This window comes from Castanea sativa, chromosome 11 (assembly GCF_040712315.1).
Source record: "Castanea sativa cultivar Marrone di Chiusa Pesio chromosome 11, ASM4071231v1".
NCBI lineage: Eukaryota > Viridiplantae > Streptophyta > Magnoliopsida > Fagales > Fagaceae > Castanea > Castanea sativa.
The window spans coordinates 40808132-40829766 of record NC_134023.1 but is presented as its reverse complement, the minus strand read 5'-3'; the positions used below and the strand labels follow the sequence as shown (position 1 = coordinate 40829766).

General features: G+C 36.2%; 1 pseudogene; it reads right to left on the bottom strand.

The window, feature by feature from the left end:
* Positions 1 to 21635, bottom strand: part of LOC142615883 (ABC transporter G family member 1-like) — a 61850-nt pseudogene that overhangs the window by 25659 nt on the left and 14556 nt on the right.

Genomic DNA, 21635 nt, shown 5'->3' with positions numbered 1-21635 from the left:
GTTCATTTCTATAATTGAGATAGTCCACTTGACTTAGTACTAGTTGTGTATAACCTAATTGAATTGATCATTGAAGCTTCACTCTAGACTAAGGACCATTCCACATTTGATACTCACACACAACACACAAGACTTTGTTCAATGAATTCTTATTTCATTTGTGTGATTGTACGTATTCAAATGTGATGTGTATGCTCAATTGCTTGCCGATCAAACCCAAAAATATTTTTGAGTATTTTATATATTTTTGAAAGTGATTTTATACTTTCTTCCTTTAAATTTTTGTTCAAAATGAATTTTTTGTGTTGTTCTTCAAAATCTTATTCAGAGGCATTTTCGCAAGAAGCTTGTGACTAAGCACTTCCTGCGAAAAAAGGTAAAGGCAAAAACTGGAAAATACAAATTTCAAACAGAGACTTTAGCGACTGTCTCGTGACTGTTTCACAATTAAAAACTTCCCGCGAAATTTTTTGTGCTTCAGTGGTGTTTTTTGCGAGTAATTTCGCAACTGTCTAACCCGTGAAAAACGCATGTTTTTAGTTTTATAAGACTGATGTGACTAACTTTTAAAACACACTTGAGTTGCCTCCTTTGCCTTACTCGAACCTCTCTCAACCCAAAACTAATCTTTTCACTCAAAACCCTCCAATTTCAAGTCCAAATCTCTGCAAAATCTCTTCAAAGGTATGTTTCTTAACATTCTTTTCAATTTTTCATTCCAAATTATGTAGAATTTATTTAGGGTTCTTGAATTGGGGTATTTTGAAAAAGGGGTTGGGAACTATGATTTTAGGCAAAAAAAATTTCAAAATTTTGATTCGGCTTTGTCCTACTTGTTTTGTTTGTATCTGTGTTGGCCCCTTGTGGCATTCTAATCTTGTATCTAGGCATATTTTCATCTATTCATGCATTGCTCATTTGTGTACTGTAGTGGTGCATTCCATGTGTTTGATAAAATGCTCAAGTGGCATTTTTGAGTTGTTTTAGAATCCAATGAGTTCCAACTTTTGGGTTTACCCTTGATTGAACTTGTTTAACATGTTTTGATCTTTGGGTGTGTGTTTTACACATTTTGACCCACGTGTGCCTCATTTTGCCTTGCCATGCATCACCTAGGCACACACCATGCACACATCATGCCACTAGATGCACACACATGCTCAGTTGCTATTTTTGTGCATTTTTTAGTGTTTACATGTTTTAGCATTTAAAGCATGTAGTTTTAACACTGTTATGTTCTGTTTTAAGTCTTTGTGCTTATTTTTTTCGGACTAACTTGACGCTAATCAAGTTTGTATTCTTGTCTTTGTGTTTCTGCATTTTTTTTTGTGTGCTTTGTGTTTATTTATGCAGATGTCACCCTTCAAGAAATCAACTGTAAAAGGGGGAAGTAGCAAAGGAAAAGATCCCGTGATAGATCTAGATACCCCGAAGCCAAAGAGGACGAGGCCATCAATAGGAATTTATGATGTTGACAAGTTCAGGTCATATGCCGCATCCCAAGACTATGAGAAATACTTCAACGATGCCCCCTTGTTGGTTGAAAGGACAGTTGACCAAGCCTCTCTCCTCGATACAAGCATTCCAAAATGGTTTGCTACCAAGGATTGAAATTTCCTTTTATCAAGCTTTGATGAAACGTACGAGAATATGGTGAAGGAATTCTATGCGAATGCCATTGCTAAGAGAGATGAGCTAAAATGTTGGGTTAGAGGAAAGAACTTCACAATAACACCTACTTATCTTGCTGACATTCTGTGTATCAACTGGCCTATGTTTGCGAATTCTCCAGTGTACGATGAGTTAGATCCCAAGCAGGATTTTCTTCAGGAAACTCTAGGAAAGAACTTGGAATTCTCTTCCAATGGAAAAGCGGTGAGTGTTGCGTCACTATCATCCGAACTGAGGCTACTCACATCAATCATGTTCCATAACTTATATCCTCTCTCAAGTACCGGTTTCATGAATCTCGGTTAGGCCTTATTTCTCCATGACCTGGTACATGATGAAGAAATTGATATTTGCTCTCATATCTTTCACAACTTGAGCAAAACAGCCGAGAGGACTGCATCAAGGAACTACCTTCCTTTCAATTGCCTTATCTCAAAAATTCTGATGCTTAAAGGTGTTCACCTGTTGGAAGATGAGAGACCATACCCTCGACCTAATCCAATCAACGCTTATTCTCTTAATGCAAGCATTAGTCAAACCCGGAAGGCAACGAAGCAAGAAAGTAATGCTCCTCATGCTAGCTCAAGCTTTAGCTCTCATGCCATTGATGAGAAGTTAGACATCATTATGTCATTTATTCAAGACATCAATACCAAGTTATCCGGACTTGCATCTATCATGCACTCTCAACACATTCGCTTCGACACGAAGTTCACTTCTCTCCAAACTCAATTGGATCAAATTCAAAGAAAGCTAGAGGAAGATGAAGACTAACTCCTTTGGCCATTCCGGTCAAAAAGGGGGAGAAAATTTTGAGGAGGAGTTGCACATTTTGAAGGGGAGCATAGCATAGCACATGCACTTCATAGACGTATTGGTTAATTTTTGGTGATTTAGTTGTTTACTTTCTTTTGCCATAGTCTAGAACGCTTTTATTTACATTGCTTTCTTTTAAAGCTTTAAGTACTTTGGTTTAATTCCAGTTTAATATTCAGTACTTTGTGTTTATCTCATTGCTTTTGTAGCATTTTTTTATACTTATAGTTTATCTTGAGTACTACACACTTGTATCCTTGTTTTATCTTGTAACCTTAATGCAAATACTTTGTTATTTTGCATTGATTGTGTGTTTGGACATACAATTGATTTTTGCTTTGCACTTAATTGCATTATGTGTCCGGATGATCGTTTACTAATTAAATGATCATTGTAATCGTTCTTTAATGACTGTTCTTGTATGATCAAGTTATGCTTCATAGTTTATATCTTGATGTTTACCTTGATCGCATTATACTTGCTCCTATACGTACCTTGTATTCAACTTGTCATGAGCTTAATGAAAGTTTTGTTTGTGTGCAAGTGTTTCAGGATTCAGGTGTATTTGTGCAAGTACTTCATAGCTTCTAGATTAGGTGTGAGTAAGTTTTGCCACTGTTCCTAAACTCATGTTTAAGTCTAGAGTCTGTTATAAGGTGTTTTGTCACGGAATAGCCAAAAGGGGAGATTGTAAAGTAGTAGTTTACAACTATTTTGTGTTGGCTTTATTTCCTTGCCAAATTTGATTGTAATTTTGTTCAATCTTTCGTACACTGTATTTTATGTGGGATTTATTTGTAAGGGTTGTGTGTGAGAGAGAGAGTATGAAAACTCAAAGTATCTATTGAAGACAAAAGGAGTTTTCGTGGGTAGCTCACGACTAGCCATCTCGCGAAGTGATGCAAATGTCCAACACATGACTAGAATGCGAAGAGTCAGGACATGATGGAAATAACTAGTTTTCGAGAGTGTCTCGTGGGTAAGGTCTTCTCGCGAGATACCTGCGAAACAGTCTGTTTTGCTATTATGTCCTATCTGCTCTACTACATCCTCATACACACTATATATACCATCATTACCCACTTATTGAGTAGAGAGCTTTTCAGAGAGAAAACCCTAGCCACAAACCCTTGAGAGTGTGAGATTGTCATACCCACAATTTTCTACACCCTCCATTGTGGGTTTTCTCTGCTCCTACCTCTTCATTTCCAAATCCTTGAAAGGTTGATAGCTCAAACACTTACCACACCCATACTGAGTGTCTAGTGAGTTTTGGTGCTGCTGGGAAGCATTGGAAGAAGCTAAGTTTTGGCAGATGCAATCGGGCGCATTGCAGGATCCGGAAGGCTAGACAAGACACGGTTCCGAGAAGTCTTGTTGGAGTAGGAGCTTGGAGGGCTTAGGTGCACTGGATAGACTAGACTTGGAGAGTCTCTTGCTATTCATGTATCCCAACTTATTGTCTAATGGATCGATTTATCGCTTGGAGGGCAGCAGAGAGGTTTTTTGCCGAGTTCTTCGGTTTCCTCTTCGATAACACATCGCCATGTTATCTTGTGTTTGCATCTCTCTTCCCTACTCTTTTAATTTTCATTTTACTACTGTGATTTGTTAAATATGGCTTAGAGTAGTTGTATTATTTGTTCGCTCGCATTTACTCTATTCCGCACTTAGTTAAAGTTAGAGTAAAATTAACCGAGCCTTATTTTATTATTTTGGGGTCTAAACAGCTCTTGTGTTTTAACACAAATCCGAACGTTCAGACTCTATTTCTCAAAAGAGGATGTGGAAGAAGTCCCTTCAACAAAACACTGAATGGCAATTCCTCAGGGGGTTCTGGAGACTTCATCATGTCTTCATAGATGTTCATCGCATTTGCAGGAGATCCTTTCCTCAAGAACCCCCTTATCATTTCCGTGTATGTTTGAGAATCGGGGAACAAATTCTCCTTTCTCATGTCTTCCCACAACTGCATTGCGTCATCCATTTTCTGACACTTTGCTAATGCAATGATCAAGTCCTTATACAGATAAGCATCAGGCCTGTACCAATCTTGCTTCCGTATCACCTTAAACACCTGAAAATTCATTGAGTTGCTTGTAAGCTCAAGTGTATGGTCATAGTAAAAGTAAACCACATCAAAATCTCAGCATAAGAAAATAAATAACTGGAATGAGGCATAATTTGATGTAATTAGACAGAGACCACTTTATCGAAATAGCCTATCCAAACTGTGCGTTCTAGACTATGAAGAAACATAACTTTAAACAATATAAAGCCCACATTAAAATTGCAGAAATGGAGGATGGCAGAGTCATTATTTCCATTGATATTGAGGGAGCGTACTAAACGCAAAATGTAAAAACAAACTATCTCTTTTTCAATTGCTAATAATTTATCAATTTGGAATGATTTAAAAGAGGGAAAAAAAGACTTCTTTTATGATCTTTTATTTCTTTGCATGTTAACTAAGATCCTTGTTTGAGACAGAGAACTGACAGATGCAATTGACAATATCACAATAATAGAAATGACTACTAAAAGGACCTCCTTCAGTGGACATAGTTCGGATTGCTTTTTTCTATGAAGCCTCCATTTTACAGGAAAGTAAAATAATTCTCAACAGTCATCAAATCAAAGCATATAAGAGTATTTTATCAAACACTTACAGGACATCCCATTTACTGCTCTTCTTAATATACTTAAGTCACAAAAAATTACTTGTTTGCATATCATACGAAGTAAATTCCCCATCCAGAAGACCAGCAATGACTATTTCAATTGTGAGTGAGAGAGTGACCAATCATAAACCCAAAAATTGAAAATCTAAAAGCAACCCAAATGAGATTGTGAAACAAAAAGTACTATGGAAGCAAAAATTTAAGACCTTGACAGCCAAAGCAACCTGTTCCTGGCGCTCAAGCTCAGACATCCAATGGTGGAGGAGCAATGGAGGAGGAGATAGAGAGAGAGAAATGTAAGTTTAGAATGTATAGAGAGAGAAAACGGAGAGAAACAGAAACGTAGAGAGAGAGTCAGACGCCAAATTTTGTTGGGTATAGAGATAGGTTTAGACAGTAATAAATGAAGGTAATTAATGATATTCTAATAAAAATATTTATAATAATGAGGGTCTCTTTTTAACCATTTGATCTACTTAAATCCAATAGTTTAAAAAGGTATAATTTGAACCCATCTCATATATATAATTGGGTTCAAGTTACATCTGGTATAACTCGAAGCAATGTTACACTACCCAATAACTTATTATTTAATTAAGTACAATATTTAGGTATTGTTCTTTAGGTTCTCCTTTTAAAATTTTGTCATGTGAATTTTTTTTAATAAGATGAAAGTGTATTTTTTAGTTAAGTAGTTACACGAGTGAATTTTAGGAGGTGAATCTAAGAAACAAAGTGTTGACAGACATCAATTGGTACACTTATTGATAACTCAAGTGTTGGTGGACCAGATTCCTCTAAGTTAGGATCAAACATTGTTTCAAGAAAACTTATGCCTTAGACGGAATGGAGTTCTTCCACAACCTTATTCTGCATTTTTATTTTCCTCCAACTTCTATTTTGTTTTCGCCTACTTCATCTCTTGAGATCTCCAGTCTGTTTTGTGACCGTATCTATAATATTGTCATCTCTACTATATACTTGTTAATGCAATCCAATTTACCATATATATATGATTATTTCTTTTCTTATCGTCAAAAAATAAAATAAAATAAAAAATGAAAAGCGAAATACTAGCTATGAAGCTCGAAACTTTGGTTGTCCAATATTTTTGGGATATTTATGGAAACTTCTCTTTTCCCATCAAAGTTAGGCGTGAAAAGATTCTCAAAAAAAAAAAAAAAAAATGTTAGGCGTGAAAAAGCCAAAAATACAGTTGTTAGAGGTGACTTTTAGTTTCAAGGAGGTCACCAACAGGAATATAGTCAGAAATTTCTGATTGGAATACTTAAGATTTTAATATATATATATATATATATATATATATATATATATATAGAGGGTTGATTTCAAGTTATATTTTGTGTAACTTTAAATAATATTACTCTACTTAATAACTTGATATTAAATCTATATTTTAAAATTTTTACCATTGGATTATGTATTCTATATGTTCTAACATGTATGCCAAATTTCATGACAATCAAATTTTATTTACCATTCGATTCATAAACTTATTTTTTATACATTATTTTAAACTACAAAAATTTAAATTGTTTACAATTGATTGATGACATGACAATGGAGAATATACAAAGATAACATAATCCAATTGTGGATTTGTCAAAATTTACATTCAATTAAAAAAAATTGTAAGAGTTACACCTGTTTTAACTTTTAACTTTAAGCAAAGTTACACCACTTAATAATTTTTTATTGGATTAATATTTCAAAATTTTCACTGTTAGATTATATGTTTTCTATGTTCTTAACATGTATATCATGTTTTGTGCTATAAATTCAGTTTACTATTTGATCTATAAATCTATCTTTTATGCACATTTTTTAAGTATAAAAATTTGAAAATTTCTAAAATATCCTAATTTATATAATTATATTTACACTTTTTATGGACATAGTTTAACATATTTTTTAAAACAACAAGTGGGAGAAGGATCTAATTTATTATGTATAATTTAACAAATTTATAATTAATATATGTGTGCTTTGTTTAAAAATTAATAACACCATAAAAGTTATTATTATCAAATGATACATCTATTATGAAAAAAAAAATGAGCAAATTTTTTTTCATGAACTCACCAACTCTCTCAAATTAATTCCATTTTTATTGATTAATTTCGATCACAAAACAGCCACGGGTTCATTGATTAATATTGATCACAGAATGGCTCAACTATTAATCAATATTGAAAATTTAATATTGATGAACTTTTTTGTTTTGAGAGAATTAATATTGATGAAATGAACGTGCAAAATAGAGCTGACAATCAACTAGGGGTGGCAAAATTTGACATGACCCGCGAACCCGACACGACACGACACGAAATTAGCAGGTTATGGGTTGAGGCTTAACGGGTTCATGTTATATTCGGGTTGACACGGCTAACCCGTTTAATAAATGGGTTGGGTTAGTGTTGAACACATAGAACCCGTTTGACCCGTCTGACCCGTTTAATTAAATGATATTTTACCAATATACCCTTCAAACTTTTGGTATATAAACTTATTAGTTGTTGTGATTTATTTTCTTTGACATATTGTGATTGATTATTTGTGATATTGGGATATGCTTTAATTTTGGATGATTATTTGTGATGCAGTTACTCGTTAGTTCTGAATTTTATATTAAAAATATTTATTTTTTTGTTTTTTCATCAATTATTATTTTTCATTTTGATAAAAGTTGATAAACAGATCGACACGACTGACCCGTTTGATAAATGAGTCGTGTTAGGGTTGAGGAATCTTGACCTATTTAATAAACATGTCGGGTTAGTGTTGAGCTATGTAGTTGAATACTCATGACTTGACACGACACGAACCCGACACGCGAACACGAATTGCCACCCCTACAATCAACTATCATCTTTCATTAAGTGGTAATAACCTAATAGGAATCAATGTAGAGAGAGCAACCCAAATTTATTTTCTTCCATTTTGATGAGGATGCGGCAACTAATGGCTTTTTTTTGTACATTTTAAGGTCATTACAAAAAGTTAATAAATAGACATACAACCAAGGGAGTCGATACTATACCATACCAACTAGTACGACTGGAATTTTGCATACCGGCACCTTGGTCCTACAACTCTATATCAATTGCCTTGCTCATCTTGAAAAAGAATCTTCTTCATTTGAAATGGATTAATTTCATGGTTCAGATTAAATATTAATTACAAATCTAAAAGTGCACAAATTATCATGTCATTTAAAATTTTAAATAATGTGGCATTACATTATTAGATCAAAAATAAAATCTTAATGATGAAATGGATTCTCTATTTCTAGTGAAATTGAGCAGACCTTGTTCCACCCATTTCACCCATACATTTGGACTCCATATTTTTTAACATGGTATCAAATCCTTGTTGGTATTGCTTCCAATTTTAATTTCTTTCAAATTCAATTTCACATGAGCAAAGCTTCCATTCAATTTAGTATCAGTGACGTGTTACTAATAGCTTCGTCAGTAATAAGGCTCCATTTGTTTCGTTGTAAATTGTTTTTAGTTGAAAATGTTTTTCATTCTTGGGTAAAGACATATTTAAGCATTGGGTAAAGACATGTTTCAATCTCACACCCAAATCTACCACCAAGTACAACCCACTAGATCGACACACCGAACCACCATCGGCGTAACCCTAGTAGCAAATCGGCGAAACACAATTGCGATTAGTGCAAACATAACTACAAACTGCTATCTCCTAGTGCCAACAACCATTTCTTGCCCATGACATCAAGCCATTGATCCCTATAAGCTAGAAAGAAGAAGAGAGGGTTGGGGTAGGGGGTTCATGCGAGGCAAGATTGAATGATTTACTACATAATTTTTGGTAAAATTTTATAACTGTTACACACATTTTCTGATCAATTGAAAATGTTTTTGAGTTTGACCAAGTTTTTATAAAGGAACAAATTGGGAAATGTTTAATATGTTTTCTAAATAACATTTTACAACCAAACAATCGGAGCCTACATCTACTTCTCCATAAATTTTTGAAAGATAGTTAAAGAACCTATAACATTACCAATCAAACTAGTCTTATTTCTTTTGAAAAGAATTAGCTAAACTTCACATAGATTGTTTTCAAGTAGATTCCATTATGCTAAAAATCCTGCACTACATCATCTCTCCATGTAAAGGTGTAGAAGAAGGATTCATTGTAACTTGTATATTTTGCTTCGGAGGCCTTGAAATGGAAGCCTTAATCATAGGCTTGGCCTTTTCATTGGCCTTGATGATGCCTAAAAACATAAGTTCATAAAAAGCTATCATCCCTAGCAAGACAGCAGGATCGCCCCACTTAGAGTAACCCATTTCAGCTTGCCACAAATCTCTCAAAATTTCTTCTCCAGTGATGATGGGTGGTCCTCCAGCTTTGTTAGTGGTATATACTGCTCCTTCAAATTCATTCTTAAACATTCCTTGGTAAGCATACTTATGAAAAGCAATCTCATGTAAAGGGTATTTCCACAATGGTTTAGGTATATCATTTGGCAATCTTAAGAAACCACCAACTAATATCATTAGCCCTTGAATTCCAGCACCAGTTATTATGCCCATTAGATAATTGGGCAGGATACTCGCAACAATCATCATAAGGGGAGCCAGAAAGTTTTAAGGAAGTACAGTCTCATAAGGATAAGTAGATTTGGTTGAAGGCTATGCATGAAGAGATAAATTCTTTGAACAAGAATAAGACTTATGACTTAGTGGAACTTCCTAAAGGCAAGAAGGTATTGATAAACAAATGGGTGTTCAAGCTAAAGAAAGATGGTGATAAGTTAGTGAAGTACAAAGCTCGATTGGTGGTTGAGGGTTTCAGTCAGAAACAAGGGATTGACTTTGATGAGATAATTTCTCCAGTAATCAAGATGATTTCCATTCGAGTAGTTTTGAGATTAGTAGCTAGCTTGGATCTTGAGCTTGAGCAACTTGATGTGTAGACAACTTTTCTTCATGGTGATTTGAAAGAAGAAATCTACATGGATCAACCAGAGGGATTCAAAGTGAAAGGGAAAGAACATATGGTTTGCAAGTTAAAAAGAGTTTGTATGGCTTGAAGCAAACTCCAAGACAGTGGTACAAGAAGTTTGACTCATTCATGGTGGGTCACGGGTACACAAGGACAAATGCAAATCATTGTGTGTATGTCAAAAAATTTTCCAATGGTAAATTTGTTATTCTTCTACTATATGTAGATGATATGTTGATAGTAGGACCAGATGCAGGTGTGATAGGAAATCTGAAGGACTTGTTCAAGTCATTTGACATGAAAGACTTAGGTCTTGCTAGACAAATTTTGGGTATGAAGATTCTTTGTGACAAGAAAGCTAAGAATTTGTGGTTATCATGAGAGAAGTATATTGAGCGGGTTCTTGAAAGGTTCAATATGAAGCATGCCAAGCTAGTCAGTACACCTCTTGGTTCTCATTTCAAGTTAAGAAAGAGATCTTGTTCTTCATCAAAGAAAAAGAAGGGAGACATAGCATCAACTATTTATTCCTCAACAGTTGGGAGTTTGATGTATGCTATGATTTGCACACGACTTGATATTACTCATGCAGTTGGTGTTGTCAGTAGGTTCATGGTTAATCCTGGCAAAGATCATTGGGAAGCAGTGAAATGGATCTTCAAGTGTTTAAGAGGTAGCTCTAAATTTTTTTTGACTTTTGTTGATTCTAAACTAGTTCTGGAGGGTTATGTAGATGCAGATTGGGCAGGTGACCTTCATGGTAGAAAATCTACATTGGAGTATTTATTTACTTTTGCAGGGGGAGCTGTATCATGGCAGTCAAGATTGCAAAAGTGTGCTGCCTTATATACAACTAAAGTTGAGTATATTGCAGCTAATGAAGCAAGTAAAGAGATGCTTTGGTTGAAAGGGTTTCTCCAAGAATTGAGTTTAAAGCAAGATGGGTATGTAGTTAATTATGATAGTCAAAGTGCTATAGACATGAGCAAGAATTCTATGTACCATGCACACTCGAAGTACATTGAGGTGAGATACCATTAGTTGAGACTAGTTGTTGAGCAACAGTCATTTGAATTAGAGAAGATTCACACAGATGAATATCCAGCTGGCATGTTGACCAAGGTTGTATCTAGAGAGAAGCTAAAGTTTTGTGCCAAGTTAGCCGGCATGAATTCTAACTGAAGATTTGGGTTGAAGATCTCCTCCGTAGTAGGCTAGAGGGGGAGATTGTTGGGTGTAGCACTGTGTGGGTCCAACCCACATGCATTGGTCAAAGCTCAATTAATGAGCTTGCTTCCTTAAGCTTCCAATATCAGCTTTTGGTTTAATGAAAAGTTGATCAAGGAGTGTTGGACAAGGGAGAAAAGAAGGAAAAGAAAAGAAAGGACATTCGGCCATTGTGTGTTATTGGGTGAGAAGAAACACACTGGAAGAGAAAGAGCTAAAGTATTGTGTGAGCTCCACAGAGTGAGCAAGAAACACAGAGATATTCAGCCATTTGAGGTGAAGTCCGAATGAAGAGATAGAGAGATACACAGTGAGAATGTGAGAGAGTGAAAAAGAAAAAGGAGACATTTTTCTTTGCTCAAACTACACATAAAGAAGAAAAATTGGTGGAGTTCTCTTAGAGTTTTTAAGTGCTACAACTATGGAGAGTTAGAGTGTTCAGAGGAAGATTTTTCTACTGGCTTTGTGGTGAGATTGTATTTACTCCTTAAGATTTAATTTTTTGTGTATCTAATTTATTATGGACTCAAGTTTGGTTAAATTTGAGAGTTGTAATCTCTATTTCATAGTGGATATTTTTCGGAGCTGCCCCGTGGTTTTTCCCTCTACACTAGAGGGTTTTCCACGTAAGAATTGGTATTCTTTTGTGGATATGTTTTTGTAGTGCTTGCTAGAATTTTTTTGTTTCCATAATATTGCTATTTCTTGGTAGTCATTAATTTTTAATTCACACATAGCCATTGAGGGGATTTAACAAATTTTCCCAACAATACCTAGGTTATGATAGGAAAAAGTTTATCAATACTTATAATTCTAAAAAAATATATGAGCAAAGAATATCATGAGAATCTTATTTGAGCAAATTAAGCTTTTCAATAAGCCATTAATGAAAATACTAATATGTCGATGCATATATAAATTCAACAAACACTTTTGGACCACAAAATAAGTTAAATTACCTTTATGTCCTCCACTGTAAGGTTAAATTTATTTAACTATGTGTTGGCTTTATTCTTTGCCAAATTTGCTTGTAATTCAGTAATTAGATACCCTGTATTTAGGTGGGAATTGTGTAAGAGTTGTGTGTGAGAGAGTGTGAAGAAATTCAAGTGTGTAAGCATTTAAGAGGTTTCTCGCGACTAGATCTCGCAAGTGACTGGCAACTCGCCAAAATGTCACACATGTGAAGCATGTAGGAAGCTGAAGGATCATGACAACTGAAGCATTACAGGGCAAAAAGTACAGTTTGGCTTAACAGTTATCTCGCGACTCAAACTTGCGACTTATCCCACTCGTGAGACTGAGTCGCCAGAATGCCCTATTTTGTAGAAAAGTGACTTTTCACATTCCTCACATACCCTACTATAAATACCCTTATATCCACGAAATGTAGAGAGCTTCCAGAGAGAATTTTGAGAGAGAAACCCCAAAGAAAACCAAGATTGACTCATTTACAATCTTAGACATTTAATTCTCCAAATTCCTCTACTATCACCCTCTCCATTGACATATCCTTGAGAGGTTCATTTGTCAACTCCTTATCTCACCATACCCATATCAGTGAGGAGGTATTTTGGTGCTTAGGAAGCAGTTTAGAGATGACCAATTCATTTGGTTGATGCAATGGGCTTATTGCAAGATCCAGAAAGCAAGAGAGGACACGGTTAGGCTTAACCAATTGGTGGCAGGAGCTTGGAGGGGTCAAGTATATTGAGTAGACTAGGCTTGGAGGGTATTTTGTTATTCGTGTACTCTAACTTTATTCTCTAATAGATCATTTATCGCTTGGAGGGCAACGGAGAGGTTTTTTGCCGAGTTCTTAGGTTTCCTCTTCGATAACACGTGCCGGTGTTATCTTTGTGTTTGCATCTGTCTAACCCTTACTCTTGCCTTTTAATTGCTACTGTGTTGTGATTAATTGTGGTGTAGAGTTGTTTATTTGTTTGGATTTTTGCTTGTACCTATTATTCCGCACATCTATTGTTTGGGTATAAGCTTGTATTGGTTATATTTGAAATTATGGGTCTAAACATTCACTAGTATTTTACACACCAAGTGAACTTTCAATTGGTATCAGAGTGGGTACACTTTGTTGAATTTCTACATCCTAAGTGTAATCCTTGACCCTACAATGAAAAGGTCTCAATCCCTTAATGCACCTCCCATCTTTGATGGGAGCAATTACGCCTTTTGGAAAGTGCGTATGCGTGCATTCTTATGCTCTATTGACGATAGTGTATGGGATGCAGTTGAGATTGGATGGACTAGGCCGGAGGCTGCCAAATCTACTTGGATAAGGCAGCCCTTGCAATGGCCAATGCAAATAGTAAAGCTTTAAATGCTATTTTTTGTGGTGTCTCACCCGATAAATTTCACAGGATCTCATATGTTACAATTGCCAAGGAGGCGTGGCAAATTTTGTAGACCACATATGAAGGCACCAAAAAGGCGAAGGACACCAAGTTACAAATGCTCACCACTCACTTCGAGGAATTAAAGATGAGCAGAGATGAGTCGTTCGACTCCTTCTATGGAAAGCTAAATGAAGTGGTGATTGGAAAATTCAACTTGGGAGAAAAGACGGAGGACTCCAAGGTTGTGAGGAAGATACTGCAATCATTGCCAGAGAGCTTTCGTGCTAAGATTACTGCCATCGAAGAGAGCAAAGACCTTGATGAGATTAAAATTCAAGAACTCATCGATTCTCTTCAAACCTATGAGCTATCTCTACCATCACAAAGGAAGAGCAAATCTCTTGCTCTCAAGACGATTAATGAGAGAGTGGAAGCTCAAGATTCCTCGGATGAGGATGAAGTTGAAAAGGAAGTAGCGTACCTTGCTAAGAACTTTCGTAAGTTCTTAAAATTCAAAAAAGATGGGAAGTCATCTGAGAATGGAAAATTCTCAAATTTCAAGAAGGACAAAAAGGACTTCAAGAAGAAGGATTCTAAAGATTCTTCTCCATCTCAAGCGGTCACGAGCTATGAGTGCAAAGGGCATGGGCATGGGAAGAAGGAATGCCTCACTTATTTAAAGGTAAAGAGTAAAGTCTTTGCCATTACCCTTAATGACTCGGACAGCTCCAATTCAGATTCAGAAGAAAGTTGTGACAGAGAAGGAAACTACTCTGCATTTATGGCCATTGCTCTCGTGGACTATTCGGATGATTTGAGCACTCTAGTGGAAGAGCTCGGTGAGCACACTGAAGTGGAGTGTATGGGGATTGGGGAGGAATCCGATGATGAAGATGAAGAAGTAAAGGGATTGCAAGAAACCTATAATTCTCTTCTTGAGAAGTTCGGAGAGTATGCTAGAGTGGTTAAAGCAGCCATAAGAAAAATGAAAAGAGCTGAGACGAGATGTGAAGTTGAGGCGTTGAATGAAGAACTAACCAAAGCCTATTCCAAGATCAGTTTCTTGAGCTTGAAATGATTCAAGCTAATGCCAAAGTGGAGCTTGTTGCCTCCAAGAAACTTGATGAAGTGCTTGCACATCAAAAGCATTTTTCTGACAAAAGCAGCTTAGGATACACCGAAGAAAGTAGCACAAGAGCCAATGTGTCTAAGGAGATGAAGTTTGTTAAAGCCAAGGAACCAATGGTAGCAACTCCAATTGTTGAGAATGTGAACTTTGAGAAGAAGCCAAATGTGATTGCTCAAAGGGTTTTGACAAAACCTCCAAATCCATTTGTGACCAAACCTAAGGCTAAAGGGAAATATCTTCCAAAGTCACAAAGAGGTCCTCAAACTCAACATTTTTGCCACCATTGTGGAATCCGAGGACACACTAGACGTAATTGCCACAACCTTTAAGCATTGAAGAATACAAAGTCTCAAAGGCCAAGAGGACAAAGAAATGGCAAGGGGAACCTCAAGCAATCAAAAGGACGAGAAGTTGATTCTGATATTGGTGATGTGATGAAGATGATAGACACCATCACTTCTTATTTGGAAAACTTTACCCTAAGGTTTGAGAATCGCAACTCGAATACCCAATCCTCTAAGGATATCACCCCAAACGCACGTGCTGTATGGGTGAAGAAGGGTACACATGCATAAGCATTAGAACATGTTCATGCATCAATTCCTTCTATATATTGTGACATTGTTTGGTTGTTTGCTTATTTTTTCATTCTAGCATGTTTTTTACTGTTTTGTTTGTTTTTAATAGCTTCGAATTTCTGTTCTTTTTTCTCAATCTTTACTTGTTTTGTCACATGCATGTTTTCCTTGTACCTTTGTACAAATAGTTTTGTGCATTTACGAGTTTAGCTTGTTCTTTATGCACTCATATCATTGTGGGAAAAATTGTGACATCTATGTGATTGTTGTAAATAGATCTTCAAACTTGTCATGAATGATTAGCCAATGGTTTTGTTGATCTTGAGACTTGCAATATCTTCCCACTCTTTTATGTTTTTGCCTATAGCTCAACATATGTCAAATCTCGAAAAGAGATAATGAACTGCAAAAGCTGTCACACATATTAGTATTTGACTAGAAAAAAGGGAAAGCAACTTTTAATGAAAATGTATGGTGTCCATAATCCAAAGGCTTAATCATCAAATGAAATATAAAAAATTTCAGGCATTAATCTCAAAATGAGATGTATTGTTCCAAAATGATCAAATGTTATGATATGTAAGGAGCCAAAAAAAATGCTTCAAAGTTATGTAATCAAGTTTTGTGGGGGGTCATATATGCATATTTCTATAATTGAAATTAGTCACTCTTCCTAGTGCTAATTGTGTATATCTTGGTTGAATTGATCATTTAAGCTTCACATTAGACTAAGGACTATCTCACATTTGGTACCCCCACACATCACACATGTCTATGTTCAATGAATGGCTTATTCATTTATGTGATTGTACTTGACTAAATGTGTTGTACGTACTCAATCATATGTTGATAAAACACAAAAAGATTTTTGAGTATTTTTAGTTGTTTTTGGAAAGTGTTTGTTTTAAAATTTTTCAAAAAATCCAAAATTTTTTGCAACTCTGTTTTGGCGACTCACTCGCGAGTCAAGCTAGTTGCGAGACCCCAATCGCGAGCTTACTCAGATGCTCTCGCGACTCTCTGGCAAGTCAATTCCCCAGTCAAAAAAAAATACTTAAAATTTTTTTTCAAAATTTCTGGGTTTTTGGCATTTTGGCAACTCAGTTTGATGACTTGTTCGTGAGTAGAAGCTCCAGTCGCGAGCTTACATAGAAGGATTCGTGACTCACCTTGCAACTTACTTGTGAGTGGACCTTTCAGTCGCAAAAAACACTTAGACAAAATTTTCAAAATTTTGTTCAAGGGATTGGCAGCTCATTTTTGCGACTTGCTCGCAGGTCAGTCTAGTCGCAAAAATCGTGTGTTTTGCACAAATAGCGTTAAATCCAAGACAGTTTTTGAAAACTTTTCAGTTTTCCCTTACATCACGTGCACCCACATTGTCTTGTCCGCCTCTCCCTCTCCCAAAACCTCCATTTTCTTCGTCAATCTTCAAGAAAAGATATGGGTTTTTACTTATTTTCAAGGCATTTCAAGTTTCTAGCCCTAGTTTTCTTGGATTTTGTATATATGTTGTAATATGGAAATATGGTTGTTGAATATGGTTTTGTTGATGTTTTGATGAGTTTGATATATGGGTTTTGTTGGCTTTATTAGTATAATGCTTATTCTACATGTTTATGTTTCATTTTTGTGCATTGTACTAAGTTTTGTGTTGTGTTGTGCATACCATGTTGATGATAAAATGTCTCTTAGATGTTTTTGTGTGTCTATTTGTATTCCATGGAATAAAAATTTTGTAGGGATAATCATGTTTCTTTGATTTTGAAACATTAAGTGATTATGTGTTTTTACATTTTGCCCTAATTTGCACACTTTTGCATATGATGCACACACACACTTTGACATGTTTAGTGCTTAATTCCATGATTCTACCATGTTTTGATGTTATATGTCTTCACATGTCATTTTTTTGAATTACTCTTTAAATTAAATTTTTAGGGTTTTAATTCAATGTCCATTATGTTGGTACTAACTTGTTACTAATCAAGTTTGTTATTAAATTTTGTGCTCTGTTTTGTGGTATTTACTGCTCTGTTTTATAGATGGCTCCAAGGAAAACCATTGCACAATGGGCTGACAAGAGGAAACACATGGATGAGACTCAGTTTCACTCCACCCAACATTTTAAGCGATATAAGTAGCACTTTCACAAAGCTCCAATCATTCAAGAGCGGTTTATGGATCTTATTGATCTCAAGGACTACTTCATCCTAAGCTGTTTTGCGAAAAGAGGTTGGGAAAAGCTACTTAGTGATCTCCCCGGGGTTTATGAACCACTAATTTGGGAATTCTACGCCACTGTCATCCTACGAAAGGATTACCTAGACTGTTGGGTTTGAGGCCATGAATTCAAAATTGAAGTGGAGGACATTGATAATGTTCTTGGCCATGAGGACATAGATTATGACTTCACTCCCTTCAAGGATAGAATGCTCTCCATAAAGACGGTGCAATCCCATATTGGTGGTGTTAGAGAAGGAATATGTCTCAAGACAAATTCTTTCCCTCTGGATTTGTGATGCCTTACATACATCATGGTGTTCAACCTATATCGGGTAAGGAAGATGACCACCATCAACAATGCAAGAGCCATCTTCCTCATGGAACTTCGAGAAAACACTTACATTGACATTGGTGCTCATCTATTCTCCATCCTTGCTGATGCAACAAGGACAACCTCATGGCCTAAGCTTATCCTCCCTAGTCCAATCATGAGGATCCTTCATGAAAAAGGTATGGAGACTCCCCAAGACATCAACCTCATGCCTGCACCTCCTACTATCAATGCTCTAACAATTACAAGGAGCAAAGTTCGTCTTCCGGGCGATGAGAAGGAGGTTGATCTTGCACAAGAACAACCTATGGACACTGAGACTAAAGCGGAGGGACAACCATCTTCTACTCGAAGAGGTGGTGGTAAAGGAAGAAGCAGAGCCTCATCATCTTCAGCAATGCCTCCAGATGCTTTTCGGATCATTCTTGAGAGGATTGACAGCTTGAGATAAGTCCAAACTGAGCACTCCGACAGGCTGACCACCATTCAAGCCCAAATCAACTTGCTTGCAGCCTTAGCCCTTTAGCCATTTCGGTAAAAAAGGGGGAGTAGTATGGAGTAACTCTTGAAGGGGAGCAGTATGGAGTAACTCTTGAAGGGGAGCCTTACCTTGAGTGGGAGAACTTTTACAAGTTTTTAATAGCTTTTATGGTTTTAGTTTTTATTATGGGTTTTCATAGCACTCATTTTTAGTACTTTGGTTTGGTTTTTAAGTACCTATGACTCTAGTAATTGGTTTTTAAGATACTTGGATATGGTGTGTTATAAATGCTTGAATGTTTTAGCTATTTGAACTATGCTTTATTATGTACCTTTGCTTTGTAGTTATTTAATACTTTTAGATTATGTTTGCATTATCTTTAGTACTCTTGTGCCCTTATTGGATCTTGTATCCTTGAAGCAAATACCTTAGTGTTTTGCATCGGTTGAGTGTTAGACATGCAAATGATACTTTCATTGAGCTTATTAGCTTGCATGTTCGGATGTTCATTCTTTGTGTGAATGATCATTGTGATCACTATTTATAGTGTTTGTTCATGTTTGGTCAAGCTATGCTTTATTGTTATATTCATTGTTGCTTGATCGCATTGTGCTTGCTCTATATGCATTTCAAGATTTCTGCTTACAATGATCTTCCAGTGTTATTGTTTTCAGGAAAACTTGTCCGTATGGTTCAAAAGCTTCACAGAATCTAGAGTTAGGTGTGAATGAGTTTTGGCAACTGTTCCCAACTCTCATTTTAAGTCTAGAGTCTATTTTAGGGTTTTGTCACGAAATAGCCAAAGGGGGAGATTGTAAGGTTGAATTTATTCAACCATGTGTTGGTTTTGTTCCGTACCAAATTTGCTTGTAATTTAGCAATTAGATATCCTATATTTAGGCGGGAACTATGTAAGGGTTGTGTATGAAGAAATTCAAGTGTGTGAGCATTCAAGAGGTTTCTCGCGACTAGATCTCGCAAGTGACTCGCGACTGGCAACTCGCCAAAATGTCACACATGTGAAGCATGCAAGAAGCTGAAGGGTCATGACAGTTGGAGCACTACAGGACAAAAAGTATAGTTTGGCCTGACAATTATCTCAAGACTCAAACACGTGACTCATCCCACTTGCGAGACTGAGATGCCAGAATGCCCTGTTTTGCAGAAAAGTGACTTTTCACATTCCTCACGTACCCTACTATAAATAACCTTATACCCAAGAAATGTAGAGAGCTTCCAAAGAGAATTTTGAGAGAGAAACCCTAGAGAAAACCAAGATTGACTCATCCATAATCTTAGACATTTGATTCTCCAAATTCCTCTTCTTTCACCCTCTCCATTGACATATCCTTGAAAGGTTCATTTGCCAAATCCTTATCTCACCATACCTATATCAGTGAGGAGGTATTTTGGTGCTTGGAAAGTAGTTCGGAGATGACCAATTCATTTGGTTGATGCAATGGGCTTATTGCGGGATCTAAAAAGTTAGAGTAGACACGGTTAGGCTTAACCAATTGGTAGCTGGAGATTGGAGGAATCAAATGCATTGGGTAGACTAGACTTGAAGGGTCTTTTGTTATTCGTGTACTCCAACTTTATTCTCTAGTAGATTCTTTTACCACTTGGTGGGCGGCAGAAAAATTTTTTGCCGAGTTCTTCGGTTTCCTCTTCGATAACACGTGCAGGTGTTATCTGTGTGTTTGCATCTCTCTAACCCTTACTCTTACCTTTTAATTGCTGCTGTGTTATGATTAATTATAGTGTAGAGTTGTTTATTTGTTTGGATTTTTGCTTGTACTTACTATTCCGCACATCTATTGTTTGGGTATAAGCTTGTATTGGTTATATATGAAATTGAAGATCTAAACATTCACTAGTGTTTTACACTCCAAGTGAACTTTCATCCACAAAAGAGGGAAATCCACCAATGGCAAAGAAAGTTAGGAATGAAGCTATAAATGAAGGCAATGCACCTCTAGCCTGAAATAACCAAAGTTACAATGTTAAGTTGTCGATTATCCCATAAAATCATGTACTATGTTAAGTTGTTGATCATCCCAAAAACTTAAGTTGTTAGAAATTATGAATTTAATCAACTTATACTTCAATTCTTGCTTGTTTGAATAGTATTATTTATAGTTTCTCTCTTTGCCTCAATTTTTTTTTTGATACTGTCTTACCTGAATTGAAGCATAACTATGCCCAATATTGTGATACACGGTACCAAGGCCTAGACCTAATGTGATATAAATTGCTATGCGCAACCAATAGTAGGCTAGATCATGATACATGTTCACAAAAGATCTTCTCGTTAAAACAGAGCACTGAGTAAGGAAGCTAGCATTTCTTCTCTTCGTCTCCAATTCTCCATGGTCCTGAAACCAAAGTAAATTTCAGTTAACTATTTTCCATTTCTCTGGTCATGTGACTATCATCAATTTGTATACCATATTATGCAAAACATAACCTACACTATTAGGTAAATTATTACTTGCTCACCTGTTTATGTATTTCGACTACTTGCTTCCGTACTTGCTCACATCTCTCCACGGTTTTTAGACCTGGACCGAACCGTACAGTCCGACCCGGTTAACAGTCAACCTCTCATCAATCCGGTTCTTTTAACCCTAAGAACCGTTCTATGCATAAAAAGCATGAAACCGTTCAAACCGTGGTGGAACTGCTCGGGTCTAAAAACCGTCCATGGTTTTCACAGTTCAGATCAAAGCATTAAAAAAAATGGTCGAACCTCCTTCTTCTTGCATGTCTCTCTATTACTTTTCACATTCTTTCTCTTTCTGCTCTCAGATCTTCCATTTCGTGTCTCTCCATAAAGTTTGGATCTTTTTTCTCAAGTGATAGAGAAGAGAGGGCAAGATGAGATAGAGAAAATGAAAGAAGTTGTTGACAAAATAGAAAGGTGAAGGAAGAAAGGAACAGAAATTCACTAGCACACGGCGGAGGATGCTCAAGTGAAGAGAAGATTCATAGGCACCGCATCTGAAACTTTCAAAGAAAGAAGTAAAGAGAAGTTTTGAACAGTAAAATGCCAAATTTGGAGCACTTTGCGTGGAGGATGTGCTGCCAACGCATTCTTGGAAGTTGAGCTCTTTCATTTTATATTAATACTCTTTACGTTT